We start from the raw sequence: 15041 nt of genomic DNA on the forward strand, positions 1-15041 counted from the left end.
AAATTGTTTGTTTGTGCAGAAATTGTTTATGCAAAGTGATTAAAACACAAAGGTACCAGCTCGCAGCTGCCAAATTATTTAAGCTAAATTATATTTCAAACCACTGATGCAATGTTACTATATGACTAGAGCAGTATAATCTATGCAAGAATATATTTTTTTACATGCCGGATGGCTTTCTGCTCCATGATACAATTTAGCACAATCCTTATTTTCATCAAGCTGCTGTCAACAAACAGCCAAGAGGAAACACACAACACCTCCCTGCGGACCTGATCACGTTGTCTGCTCAGAGCACAATTGTCCGCGGCACCCTGAATGTACCTACAGATTAGAATGCCATGAAAAAATGGATATAAAAACAAAGGTACAGCAAGGATACCAGTGTTCAATCTCTGTCTTCTTATCCCCAGGTTTCCCTGTAGGATGCACGAAGGAAACAGTCATAAAGTAAAATCTAAATCATCTGAAAATAAATAGAGATGCTTATGATTTGCATTCCAGCCATTCAAGAAGAAGCGCTCATCCTGACTTCCAATTAGCAGGTTAGAACAATTATTAAATCACCTCTCTGCAGGAAGGAATATTTTTCACAGAAGAAGGGATTTTTGGGACAAGAAAGGAACATTTTCTTGACAACAGGATTAGAAATAGCCTTCCTGTCTTATGTTTGTCTCATCTGTTATCTGGCTTTAAATGATTTGTTCCAGGCACAGTATTTTATGATCCTGTTTTCTTAAAGTGCCCTCTAAATACATTTCCTGTGACACTGGCACATTAATAACTACTACACAAAGGAAATGATACCATCAGAACAAAGTGTTCAGGACAATCCTCAAGCTTGCTCTCTCAGACACGGTGCCTCTGAATCACAGCCATCTTCCATCTGCTTCAGAAAATGGCCTCCAACAAAGTACAATGCGAACTGGGTGGCAGGGTGGTTCAGTGCTGGAGGAGAACACCCTGGAACCAAACAGTAACAGATTCCATCTCAGCAACAGCCATCTGTTGTGTTCAAGGAGCCCTGGGCGACACAATGAACCTGTACCTGCTATCTTGTCTTGAGCTTCTGTGAGTGTAATTGACAGAAAAATTCAACCTAAAAAGCGGTAAATAAAAACATCACTTTTTTTTACCAGCAAAGTAAAATTAACAACTGAATACTGAATAAGTCTGATGTTATACCATCTCTGTTCGGATGAATGCAGCAAGGAAACAGGAGAAAACAGTAACAACTATCTAGATGTCATTTCTGTTATAGGAGAGTATAAATATTTGCATTTGCACGAAGGCTTTCCTGCCGAACATTGAACAAAGCTTTTGTCTCTGGTTTGGACTATTCATGCACTCACAACACATTTATAGGCCCTGCCTCTGAACGTAAGATTGAAGTGAAAAGGGGAAGGAAAATTACACCTGGTTTAATTTTTTTTTTTTCCACAAATTTTTAAAGTTTGGCATGCAACTGCACTCTGTCTTTTTGATTTTATTCTTTGGAGTCTAGCAAATAGGGAGGAAACTCCTGCACACTGTTAACTTGCAAACTTTTAATATGCGACATTTTGGTCATAGACATTTACCAGACAAAACTCACCTTGCATATTAAAGGTCTGTGTCTGAACGTCGCATATTAAAATGTTGCAATTTTGACAGTGTGCAGGAGGTTGCCCTTTTTTCTGATTTTGGGGTTTAGTCCCCCGGATTTTTCACCTATGCACCTGTTCAAGTTATAGATGTGTGAGTTTGAAATTCTTTGGACACTACCAATTTATGTTAATACCCCAAAATAAAATTCAGTGCAACCTCAAACAGTAAACAGCATCCACCTGCATAATGAAAACCAAGGTAGACACCAGAAAGGTCAGAAATAAAGTGGTTGAGAAGTATAAAGGCCCCTGATAACTCTGGTGAATGGTCAAAGATTAACAGCTCAGTTTACAACATTCTGTTGACAGGTTAACTATTGGTTGTGCACTTCACAAATCTAGTGCTTATGCAAGTGTGGTGAGAAGAAAGCTATCACTGAAAGAAAGTCTTCAGAAGTCCTCAATGCAAACACGTGGGCGGTGCCCTGGCAAGATGAGACCATAACTGAACTTTTTGGCCAACATAGAAAGAACAGTATGTGGAGGACACCCTGAACACACCATCTCTGAATAAAGCATGCTGGTGGCAGCATCATGCTGTGGGGAATCTTCAAAAGTCTTGAGACTGGAGTGGAGTGTCACCTTTAAGCATGACAATAACACTAAACATACAACATGCTCTACAATGGAATAGTTTATATCAAAGCACATTCATGTGTTGAAATGGCCCTGTCAAAATCAAGACCTAAACCTGATCCATGGCAAGACTAGAAAAATGCTTGTTCAAGTGGAACAAATTCTATTGCAAGGCACTTCATATTACTTGTCTGTTGAGACATTGGGAGCATGTTGTTGCCATTGTTTAACAGGTTGTTACCAAAGGACTTGGTTTGATCACAGCTTAGGATAAATGACTTGTAGGAATAGAGCTGACTCATTTGTTTCAGACTTATTGACCAATGTTAAAAGAATCACTTAAATCACAATCACTCACCTAAATACAGAATTAATCAATAATTGAACAAAAGGAGAGCAATGAGATGTCATTTAATGTATGCTACAACTGAAGATCTAATATCATAAAATCTTTGAGTTTGTTCAATTTACTCAAGATATTGGTCAGAGTTTAACTAAGAATTTCTCTCCAAGTACCAGCAAGCAACCTGAAGCACTGGTTTGAACTCACATTTCACCTTGGAAATTAAACCACGTTGGCCTTTATTGATGAAGATATAGAAGTGTATAGCTAAAAAAAAGCATGGGAAAAAATGAAGTAAACTCTCCAAATAAAATAATGAAAAACAGTTTTTTCGAATTATGTGCTTTTGGAAAACTGTAAATTGATTTGTTTGCTAGTGACTAAATTACAGAATAAAACAAGACCTAAAATCCAACCATGCAACTGGAGCCATCTTGGTATAAAGCTGTCTTGCTGCTTCTGGAACTAAAAGAACTAGAGCAATGATGAAATCAGGAAAAAGCTGAGATATTTTCAGAGCACAATATGGTACGAATTGTGACAAACCTTGGTCTAAGGTGAGGGTGATGCTTTCAGCAAGGCAGCAACCCGAATCTGACATACTTAAGCACAATGAGATGGCAGAAATTAAAAAAGATTGCTTTTTAAACTGACCAGTATTGAGCTCTGACCTGAATCACACTGGGAACTTTTTGAGAGAGCTGAAATCTGCCATTACGGAGCCTGAAGTCATACCAATAGAAGAAAGGCATGTAAAAAAGCCTGCCTAAAGTTGCAAGGATATTCCAAATGGTTGGATAACATATTTAGACTCATTGTCATTGTTTGCTAGATTTCCAGCACACAAATAAAAACTGTGTGCATGCTACATTCACAGTCACTGGGAAAAAGGAAGTACATTCTCTTTCAGGTCTAGGGTTTTTCTGTTTCAGGACACAACCAAAAATTATCTTTGCCGGGTTCTATAAAATTCTATAAAATAATAATAAAATTTTCAAATTGGAAAAGCCGTGTGTGGAAAAACACCCCATTATTAAACAGCTAATACGATCATTTAGCAGCATTTACTTATCTGTGTTATTTATCAGTGTCTTAGATATTTCTGGAGGAATTTACATCCACTTTTCTTTACAACATTTTTTTCTGTTCATTGAGGTTTGAGGAAATTCCTTTTACGCACAGCTGTCTTAGCAGCCCACAACAGCATTCAAATGAAGTTGTAGTCTAGAAATTGATTGGGCCGCGATTTTTTTTTCAGCCCATCTGTTGTAGACTGGCTACCCTGTTCGGGATAATTGTTCTGTCAGTTACTCAATGACAGCAATGTGCCCACATCTTTAGGCTGCACAATAAGCCCAAATCATAAATTGCATTGTATTATTTCTGTTTTTTGCCTCACACCTGAAATGAATGGGTGATGACCAGGGTTCTGCAGCACTTGATGGCATGCTGAGGAGGTATTGCAATCATCTGAAGCAGCAGGGCTGAAGTTGAGACACGTAATACATTCAGTACAGTGGCCCCTGAGGACCAGGGTTGGGGACCCCTGCAGTAAAGGCAAAACATCTCTATTGTGGTTTCGTCTCTCCAAACTACTCTGCTACAGAATGCTTGTCGACCATTACACTGACACTGAGGCATAGACACTGCCTGGTAATAATTCCAAAGAAGCAAAAAATATTTTTTGTTTTTATGATTATAGAATAACTTCAACTTTTAACTTTGGAACTGAGATATTTACATGATGAAATTGAGCTCTTGGGTTTATTACTGACTATCTGAGCATTGCCGAGTCTGGTCTTAGAATTTGTTGGCTGGTCAACTCTTGGGATTGGAAATGGCCAAAACCTTCCCATGGGTAACAAAAACTGCTTCTCTATGGTCATTGTTTATGTCTTTCATCCCTTGTATTTTTTTGATCACCTGTATGGCATGGAACAAAAAAAGTACCAAACCTCCTGATTTTATAAAGTAGTCACGCTAAAGGTCTATGGAAGCAGAATTGGGAACTCATTAAGCATGGCAAAGGGTATAATTAGATTTTCACAAGCAGCATCTCTATTTTGGCTTATTACAAAATAAATAAATACAGTGTTGAATATACTATGTGATTTAGAACAACTCGTCTCGCCTCGCCTCATCGTCTTCCGCATATCCGGGACCGGGTCGCAGGGGCAGCAGACTCAGCAGAGATGCCCAGACGTCCCTCTCCCCAGACACCTCCTCCAGCTCCTCCGGGTGGAGCCCAAGGCGTTCCCAGGCCAGCCGAGAGACATAGTCCCTCCAGCGTGTCCTGGGCTGTCCCCTGGGCCTCCTCCCGGTGGGACGTTTCTGGAATACCTTCCGAGGAAGGCGTCCAGGAGGCATCCAGTATAGATACCCGAGCCACCTCAACTGGCTCCTCTCGATGTGGAGGAGCAGCGGCTCTACTCCGAGCCCCTCCCGGATGGCCGAGCTCCTCACCCTATCTCTAAGGGAGTGCCCGGCCACCCTATGGAGGAAGCTCATTTCATCCGCTTATATCCGGGATCTTGTTCTTTCGGTCATGACCCAAAGTTCATGGCCATAGGTGAGGGTAGGAACGTAGACCGACCGGTAAATCGAGAGCTTCGCTTTTCGGCTCAGCTCTCTCTTCACCACAACGGACCAGCACAGTGCCCCCATTACTGCGGCAGCCGCACCGATCCGTCTGTCGATCTCCAGCTCCATTTTTCCCCCACTCATGAACAAGACCCCGAGATACTTAAACTCCTCCACTTGAGGCAGGAACTCCCCTCCAACCTGAAGAGGACAAGCCACCCTTTTCCAGTCGAGTACCATGGCCTCAGACTTGGAGGAGCTGATCTTCATCCGAGCCGCTTCACACTGTGAACCGCCCCAGTGCAGGCTGTAGGTCTTGGCTAGAGGGGGCCAGCAGGACCACGTCATCTGCAAAAAGAAGAGACGAAATCCACTGGTCCCCAAACCAGACCCCCTCTGGCCTTTAGCTGCGTCTAGAAATTCTGTCCATAAAAGTTATGAACAGGACCGGTGACAAAGGGCAGCCCTGCCGGAGTCCAACATGCACCGGGAACAGGTCCGACTTAGTGCCAGCAATGCAGACCAAACTCCTGCTCCGCTCGTACAGGGACCTGATGGCCCCTAATAAAGGGCCCCCGATTCCATACTCCTGGAGCACCACCCACAGGGCATCACGAGGGACACAGTCGAATGCCTTCTCCAGCACCCTGTAGAAGGTATAGAGTTGGTCCAGTGTTCCACGGCCAGGAGGAAAACCACACTGCTCCTCCTGAAGCCGAGGTTCGACTATCGGACGGACTCTCCTCTCCAATACCCTGGTGTAGGCCTTACCAGGGAGGCTGAGGAGTGTGATCCCCCTGTAGTTGGAACACACCCTTCTTATGAAGGTGGACCACCACCCAAGTCTGCCAGTCCAGAGGCACTGTCCCCGACCGCCACGCAATGTTGAAGAGGCATGTCAACCATGACAGCCCAACAACATCCAGAGATTTGAGGTACTCAGGGCGGATCTCATCCAACCCTGAAGCCTTGCCACCGTGGAGCTTTTTAACCACCTCAGTGACTTCAGCCTGGGTGATGAAAGAGTCCAACCCCGAGTCCCTAGCCTCTGTTTCCACCACGGAATGCGTGATGGCAGGATTGAGGAGATCCTCGAAGTACTCCTTCCACCGGCCGATAATGTCCTCAGTCGAGGTCAGCAGCCTCCCACCCCGACTATAAACAGTGTTGGCGAAGCCAGAATCGCTTCGAGGCCAACCGGTAGTCCTTCTCCATGGCCTCATCAAACTCTTCCCAGGCCCGGGTTTTTGCCTCTGCCACAGCCCTGGCCGCAGCACGCTTGGCCTCACGGTACCCGTCAGCCGCCTCAGTAGTCTCACAAGCCAACCACAGCCGATATGACTCCTTCTTCAGCTTGACAGCATCCCTTACTGCCGGTGTCCACCACCGGGTTCTGGGATTGCCGCCGCAACAGGCACCGCAGACCTTACGTCCGCAGCTACGGGCAGCAGCATCGACAATAGATGCGGAGAACATGGTCCACTAGGACTCTATGTCTCCAACATCCCCCGGGATCTGGTCAAAGCTCTCCCGGAGGTGGGAGTTGAATACATCCCTGGCCGAGGGCTCCGCCAGGCATTCCCAGCAGACTTTGGGCCTGCCAAGTCTGTCCGGCTTTCTCCTCCTCCAGCGGATCCAACTCACCACCAGGTGGTGATCAGTGGACAGCTCAGCCCCTCTCTTCACCCTAGTGTCCAAAACATGCGGCCGAAGGTCTGATGATACGACAACAAAGTCGATAATCGACCTCCTGCCTAGGTTGTCCTGGTGCCAAGTGCACTGATGGACACCCTTATGTTTGAACATGGTGTTCATTAATAACAAAACACCACTCGGATTCAGATCGGGGAAGCCATTCCTCCTGATCACGCCTCTCCAGGTGTCACTGTCGTTTCCCACGTGGGCGTTGAAGTCCCTCAGTACAATAATGGAGTCCCCGGGAGGGGCACTATCCAGCACCCCCGACAGGGACACCAAGAAGGCCGGGTACTCCGCAATACCGCTCGGCCCATAGGCCGAGACGACTGTCAGAGACCTATCCCCAACCCGAAGGCGCAGGGATACGACCCTCTCATCCACTGGGGTAAACCCCAACACAAGACGGCTGAGCTGGGGGGCAACAAGCAAACCCACACCAGCCCGCCGCCTCTCCCCATGGGCCACTCCAGAGTAGAAGAGAGTCCAACCCCTCTCAAGGAGATGGGTTCCAGAGCCCACGCTGTGCGTGGAGGCGAGCCCGACTATTTCTAGGTGATATCTCTCGACCTCCCGCACAAGCTCAGGCTCCTTCCCCCCCCAGCGAGGTGACATTCCACGTCCTTAGAGCCAGCCTAAGCATCCTGGGATTGGGCCGCTGAGGTCTCCGTGTTCGTCCGCCACCCAATCCTCTTTGCACCGGTCCCTCACGGTTCCCCCTGCATGTGGTGGGCCTACTGGGGGATGGCCCCGCGTCTCTCGTTCGGGCTTGGCCCAGCCGGGTCCCACAAGGATCAACCCGGCCACCAGGCGCTCTCCGGCAAGTCCCGACCTCAGGCCTGGCTCCAGGGTGGGACCCTGGCTCCGCCGTACCGGGCGACGTCACCTGCCTCGATATTTTCGTCCTCATGAGGGATTCTTAAATTAGAACAACTGTGTTTCATTTAAAAAAATTTTAATGGGTATAGATCAGAATTTTTTTCTATGTCTTAAAACATAAATCCCTACATATGAACATAGATGTACCTTATCTTTGCTAAATGTTTTTCTATTTATATTTTGTGTTCTAAAATGGTTTTCTTCTATCTTAATAAGTTCTTTTGATTGTTTTACAGCAAATGAATTACCCCTGAAGGGGCATTAAAGCAACATAAACATATCAGTCTCACACAGATATGTTCATTCACAACAGAAATTGATAATTCGCCAGTAGCAAACGCAAAGTCATGCCTGTGACATGACAATGCATGCTGTGATTTTATCGAACAATATGATTTTGGTGGAATACTATGACTAAAGCCTTCTTTCAGCTGCATTCTGTGTTGTATGAAAGCAAAATACGCGAGGCTCGAAGGAGCACAAACAGCAAATAGCTTCTGTTTCGTGGTAATCTCCTCTGATTCTGCCCATTGTTTCCAACGCCGCTGTCTGTCTGTGATTTACGATTTTGTTGGGATGATCTACAATGCTCGAGCCACAGCCTTAATGGGAAAATGTTTAATAAAATAGAACGTCTCTGGTGTGTTCTTGGGATATTGATCTACATTCTGCCTCCCTCTCTGTTTTCATATAAAGCAAAGGAGCCTTCCTCTGCAGTCCAAACATTTCTGGGGGGGGGCAGCACTCCTCTAGATTAAAACACCAGCCGAACATCAATCAGATAACCTGCTTTTGTTTGTTTTGTTTTTCATGCCTGTTTTGGAGTTGTAAAAAAAATCTAAAAAGGACAACGTGGAATAAAAGATGAGGGAAAACAGGAACGGAGGCTATTTCCCCTCAATATTTACTGCAATTGGGAGTCTGAAAATAAGGCATCCTCCAAAGCAATCATGAGGGAGATTTGGCATTCAAAGCTTGTAAATTGGAATCAAGCATTACAATCTCTGTGGCTTTGCTCGCTGAGACAAACCTACGCCTGTTACCTCTATGCAAATGTAATCACATGCACAGGCAGGCAGATGCGCCGGCTTCCTTCTTAATGTATGAGCCTATGAAATGATATCCACCTTCCATCTGTTGGTCAGAATATCAATTATTTACCGGCCTCCAACAACAGTCTTAATATACAAAGCCAATTGGAAAGTACAGTGGACTCTTATACACCTTTGTTTCCTCACCGAGGCTATTTCATATTAATGCAACACAAAGCTGTTCTAGGTCTGTGGAGGCCTGGGGTTGTGTTATGGACATTCTCAATGAATCTAGGAAAAACATGCAATAACTTTGTCAAGAAAGAAGTAAATAGAATAAAAAATTCTAATTTGTATTTTATCACGTTGTTATGAGCTTCGTGCATGAAAATGCGAAATCTACAGAGGCTTCATATGAGGATTCCCTCTTTATCGCCAAAGCAGGAAAGCCTCATTTGAAAGGTAAGACTTTAATTACACCATCTACAAAAGTGATGGCTAACAAAATGTTCTGTAAAAAAGCTAACAATTAATATTGACAGAATTCCTCTTTCCAATGACACCTTTCAACAACGTATATAAATTCATGGCTAAAAGTGTTGAAAGAGCAGCTCGTGACACGTTTATGCCAAAGCTGATTCTTCTCACTACAGTTGGATGAATCTACCGACATAGGGAATGAGGCAAATCTGCTGAGCTATGTAAGCTATTTATGCTGGTGAAGTGCATGATGACTTTCTCCCCGCCAACTAACACCACAGGAGAAGCATAAGTTTTAATGAGTTTTTTTTGCGAAAAATAACCTAGACTGGTCAAGATGTGTCAGTATTTGCATTGACGGAGCAACTGCCATGACAGGAAAACAAAAGGGATTGTTAGCGCGTGTTCATGCAGTTGCACCATCTCCCATGGCAACACACTGTTGCATCCACAGAGAACAACTGCGTGTGAAAAAAAATGCAGCGGAGCCTAAAATCTGTTCTGGATGAATCTGTGAAAATAGTTAACAAGATTAAAGGAAACCCGCTGAACACACGGCTTTTCTGAACACAAAAAACTTATCTTTCACACAAAGGTTCACTTGTTATCACGCGGAAAAGTTATCATCTGTCTGTTTGAACGTCGAGATGAGGTAAAACTCGTCCTGGACCATAATGACGAACTGTATGACAAGGTCCATGATTTTCAGTGGCTCACAAAATTGGCATACTTAGCTGATATTTTCAGCACTCTCAGCACACTGAATGTGGCTCTACAAGGGAAGGCTGTCACCATGTTGCTTTATTCAGTGTCCTGGACACTGAATAAAGCAACACGCCTCAAGATGGAACTGTGGCGCAGTCATCTTGATCGCAGAGAATTTGACAGTTTTCCAACACTCGCAGAGTTTACCCTTGCTGCTGGAGAGGACATGGATGGGAGCACAGTTGCATCCTTAAAGCAACATTTGCAAGACCTTCACTCACAGATGGGAAATATATTTCCCAGATTTAGACACAAGGTTTGAGTGGATTAGAAATCAATTTGGGAATAAAACATATATTGAGCAAGTCAGTTCTAAGCTTTCACCAAGACAGGTAGGCAGCCTTGTGGACATTTCATCAGATGGGACACTGAAGACAACTTTTAGGGAGGTTTTAAAAGACTTTTGGCTCCACATTCAACCTGAGCATCTTGAGCTGGCTTACTCAATCTGAAATTCTTGATGCCATTTCCGTCCACCTACAATTGTGAAGTGGGATTTTCTACACTCGCTGGCCTGAAAACAAAGCAGCGCAACCGTATTAGTGTGGACTATGACATGAGACTAAAAGTATCCAGTTTGGAGCCAGACATTTATTCACTCATATCCCAGAAAAAACAGCACCACCCTTCTCATCAGGAAGAACATAAGACAACAACAAATAAGCTAAGAGACCAATATTTTTATTTCAGGTTGTAAATATTGAAGTGTTGATGTTGAAGTTAGGTGGTCCGCGAGTGCTTGTTGAGTGGTTAAGTGGTCCTCCACCAGAAAAAGTTTGAAAAACACTGCCCGAGATCGATGTCTGAGACTTGTATTTTCAAGACAGTAGTTGTTAAGATATTGGCAGATTAAAGAATAGAATAGAATAGAATTGAATTGAATTGAATTGAAATATCCTTTATTGCCCCTCAGTGGGTAACATCAGGTGTATCAGCAGTAAAGTGAAAGGCAAATGGAAATGCAGATACACACAGATGTAAAAAATCTAAAAACCAACAAAAAAAGGAATAAGACAGTACAGTATAGGAAAGATTTACTGCATAAAAAAAAACTGTACAGTTCTTAAAATGGCACACGCAGATTAAATGAAATCAGTGTAACTGTATGTTTGTGCTTAAAACCATTAACAGACCCAGTCATGCAAATATAGCAGGGCACTTCTTGAGTTTGCTGGGAGCAGTGATGTTATAAAGCCTAACAGCTGTTAAATGGCCTGAACTTGTATAGCACTTTATCAACTCCCTAGAGACTCCAAAGCATTTTACACTACAATCAGTCATTCACCCATTCACACACTGACAGTGGTAAGCTACAATGTAGCCACAGCTGCCCTGGGGCACACTGAAGAAGTGAGGCTGCCATACACCTGCGCCACTGAGCCCTCTGACAACTCAGCAGGCAAGTCAGGTGAAGTGTCTTGCCCAAGGAGATTACAACTAAGATGGACAGCGCGGGGGTTCAAACCGGAAACACACCGATTACAAGACGAACTCCTACCACCTGAACCATAGTCGCCCTGTTGGTAGGAAGGATATGTGATAATACTCCTCTGTGCACATAGGACGCAGTCTGTCACTAAAGGAGTTATCCAGTTTATGACAGCTGCATACATGGGGTGGGACACATTGTCCAACACTGATGCTATTTTTGCTAGAGTGCTTCTGTCTTCCACCACCTGCACTATGTTGTGCACCCTAGAACAGGTCTTCCTAATTAGCTTATCTAATCGCTTCTTCTCAGCAGTAGATAAACTGCTGCAACAACAAACTACACCATAGATGGCTAAGGTCACCACAGAGTCAAAAAAGGTCTTAAGAAGTGCCTTCTGCACTCCAAAAGATCTCAAACTCCTTAGCAGGTAGAGTCTTCCTGTAAGGAGCATGTTGTGAGTACAAACCGGTTTATTTATGTGAACACCCAGACTCCTAAGAGTCCACTATCTCAATGTCTGTTCCCTGTCAGTTTGGTGGGTCCAACGCTGCTGAAATCCATCACTCGTGCACCATCATTCGTGCAAGCAATGTTAGTAGCCACACCCACATGATGCCCTCTAATTGCATGTGCCATTGTTTTTGCACACACAATTTAGCGCCCCTTATACGGGATCTTAGTAAATTAGGCCCTTAGTATTTTTAGTCAAGCTTAACCTCCGCATTTGGTACGGCTTTTAATGACAGCCATTGCAATACTTCTCAAATGGGAGAAAAAGGAACAGAAATGAACATTAAGGGTATAGGAATATCTTACAAGAAAACTAGTGCAGTTTTATGACCTTGTGGTTCCTCAAAGATAAATTATCCCCATGCAGAAAACAACACATCTCCCCACACTATATTTCTAAAAACCAAGCATCAGTGTTGGCTTTCTTCTTCTGTTCATAATCTAACCTATCATTTTCTTTCACCACTGTGTGTTTGATGCCACACTTTCATTTGAAAGTATTATTATCCCTGTCATGCACAGGCAGTGTGGTCCCAAATATGTAGTCTCCACACAAATGCTCAAAGAGAGTCCTGTTGGACCCAAGCAGGCAAGAGCAGGTGGTGAAATTTATGTCAGACAGGCGTTGTAGTCGATACTGGGAGGTATGAATAAGTCCCTACCACATAAATTTCTGGTGTGGAATCACCTAGGGTAACAAGCAAGCAAAGGACATGATGACAGAGTGAAAGACATGATATGAAAGATTTTCGAAATAGTTTATTACAAATGGTTGCTAACAGTGCTTAAGTTGACAGCTGCTTTAAAATACTTAAGGACACAGTTTTTCAATCTGTGAGCCCTGTCCTGTATTTTTTTTTAAATAAAAACTTCCCCTAATATTGGTAAAATCTTTTTTCTTCTGATTCTTTTGATCGCTATTTAAAGGGTTAAAAAGCGAGCTGGATATACTGTATGTCGTGGTGCGACATTTTGGACTTTGTTGTGGTTTTGTGTTTTGACTTTAGTTTGGTTTTGTAGTCATGGTTTGTTTATTTCCTTCTACAGCCTCCTAGTATTTGTTGTTTTCTCTCCCCTCGCTCCTAGTTCCTTTTGTGATTGCTTTCCTATTTCTTGTTATGGTTTCCTTAGTATTATTATTATTCTAGTTCTTTGTCTCCCCGGATTCTCTTGTTTAGTTTCTCATTTAGTATCTCGGTATTTTATTATGTTAGGTACTTGTTCTCTTTTCTAGTTTAGTTCCTCAGTTTAGTTTCTATAGTTCCAGCCTCCCTTATAGGTCAGCTTAAGTTATTGTTTACTTTTGGTTTACACATATTCTAGTTCTCACGTTCTCTGTTTCCTTTCTAGTTACTTCAGTCAGTGTTGGTTTAGGTTTTGTTTATTTTACAGGTCAAGGTTTTCTTCATGGGTTCTTTGTTAATTATTAGGTTGTGGTGTTTCTTCTATTCCCTCTAGTTTCTCAGTTTACTTTAGTTAATGATTTTTTTGGTTATTATGTTTCTTTGGTTATTTATCTTTGTCCATAGCTTCATTTAGATCTGTTCCCTGATTCTTGTTTATTCAGTCCTTTACTTAGATTTGTTTTGTAGTCATGTTTCCCCCCGGATTTATGTTATAGTTTAGCTCTCGTGTTCCCCTTTGTTTCATAGGCTGGTCATCTTAGCTATTATTCTTACTCCCTCAGTTCCCTGCAGCCTTGTTCACACCTGTTATCCATTCTCATCTGATTACCTGCCTCAGTGTCTCATTGGTTCATACCTCACCCCTCTCTGTTTATTAGCTCTCTGGTTTTCATTGTGCTTCGCTGGTTCCTTCTGTTCACAATCCCGTTTCCTAACCTCGACTATGTTATGAGTTTAACTATGATCCTGCAGAGTCAACTTCTGTAAGTCTTTGAATATTGATTTATTGTTTTATACCTGCAGTGCTTTTGCTTCATTTTTGTAAAACCTTTGGAATTAAACTGAACATTTTTTACAACATGCCGCTGCCAAGCTCTTGTCCTTGTCAGCGCTTTGGTCAATCTAAACCTCAGAATGCGATACTGTATTTTTAGAACCCAGCCTAGTCCTGCAATCTGACAACTGTCACTCTGACTAGACTGCCTGTTAAATATGTCAAATTTCAAATATGCCCTCTGACGAAAAAACAATTGTTTACCGCCAATGTATGTAACCAGATGTATTGGTCCCACCTGGACATAATCTGATAGTAATAATTCTATAATGATATTATAGAATGATATTATAGAATCAGAATCAGGTTTATTGTTCAAAATTGTGTGCTCGAACTTCAGCTTCCAGCACAAAAAGCAAGAATTAGACACATAATAATACATATATATATATATATACAGTGAGGAAAATAAGTATTTGAACACCCTGCAACTTTGTTTTTGCATGCTCAGTCAATTTATTTTAGTAAAATTACCAATAGTGAACTTGAGCCAAAGAGTATGATTCTGATATAAAAAACATAGGCAAGATTGACCAAATTACAGTTTTATTAAAAATGATTCTTCAACTGAAAAACAATTGATCAGCCGTGTATATATATAGCCCAGTTTCTACAGCAAATGCAAGGGGAAAACCAAAGGCATGAACACACTGAGACAGAAAGAGAAGTAGAATGGACAAATGGGTAATCATGGTACTTCAAAGTGAAAGGAAAAAAATAGCAAGTATAATATTGTTTGATTTCTTTGGTTATGAAAGCATTCCTGTGAATAATCCTCTAGGCCCTAGAGGATTATTCCCAGGAATGCTTTCATGGTGTGAACTACAGAATTCAAACCATTCTGTATCTCTAGTCTAGGGATACAGAATGGTGTGAATTCAATTCAAATAAAAAAATACTTTATTAATCCCAAAGGGAAATTAAATGTTGTTGTAGCTTGTTGTGAAGGTTTCTTCAAAGAGCCGTTGTAGATGCTGATGGCTGTGGGCAGGAAGGATCTCGTGTAGCGCTCCGTCTTACAGCAGATCTGAAGAAGCCTCTGTTGTTGTAGGACAGTCTCATGAAGAGGATGCTCAGGGTTCTCCATAATGTTCTTCATTTTATGAAGAATCCTTCTTTGCACAATGATCTCCAGAGGTTCTAGA

The 15041-nt window shown here is 42.7% G+C and overlaps 1 protein-coding gene across 1 annotated transcript in view; it reads right to left on the reverse strand.

Annotated features, from left to right (window-relative positions):
• The window catches only part of ntrk3b (neurotrophic tyrosine kinase, receptor, type 3b), a 398812-nt gene that overhangs the window by 329115 nt on the left and 54656 nt on the right, over positions 1–15041 (reverse strand). The gene's annotated exons all lie outside the window — the stretch shown is intronic.

Source organism: Girardinichthys multiradiatus, chromosome 4 (genome assembly GCF_021462225.1).
Source record: "Girardinichthys multiradiatus isolate DD_20200921_A chromosome 4, DD_fGirMul_XY1, whole genome shotgun sequence".
NCBI lineage: Eukaryota > Metazoa > Chordata > Actinopteri > Cyprinodontiformes > Goodeidae > Girardinichthys > Girardinichthys multiradiatus.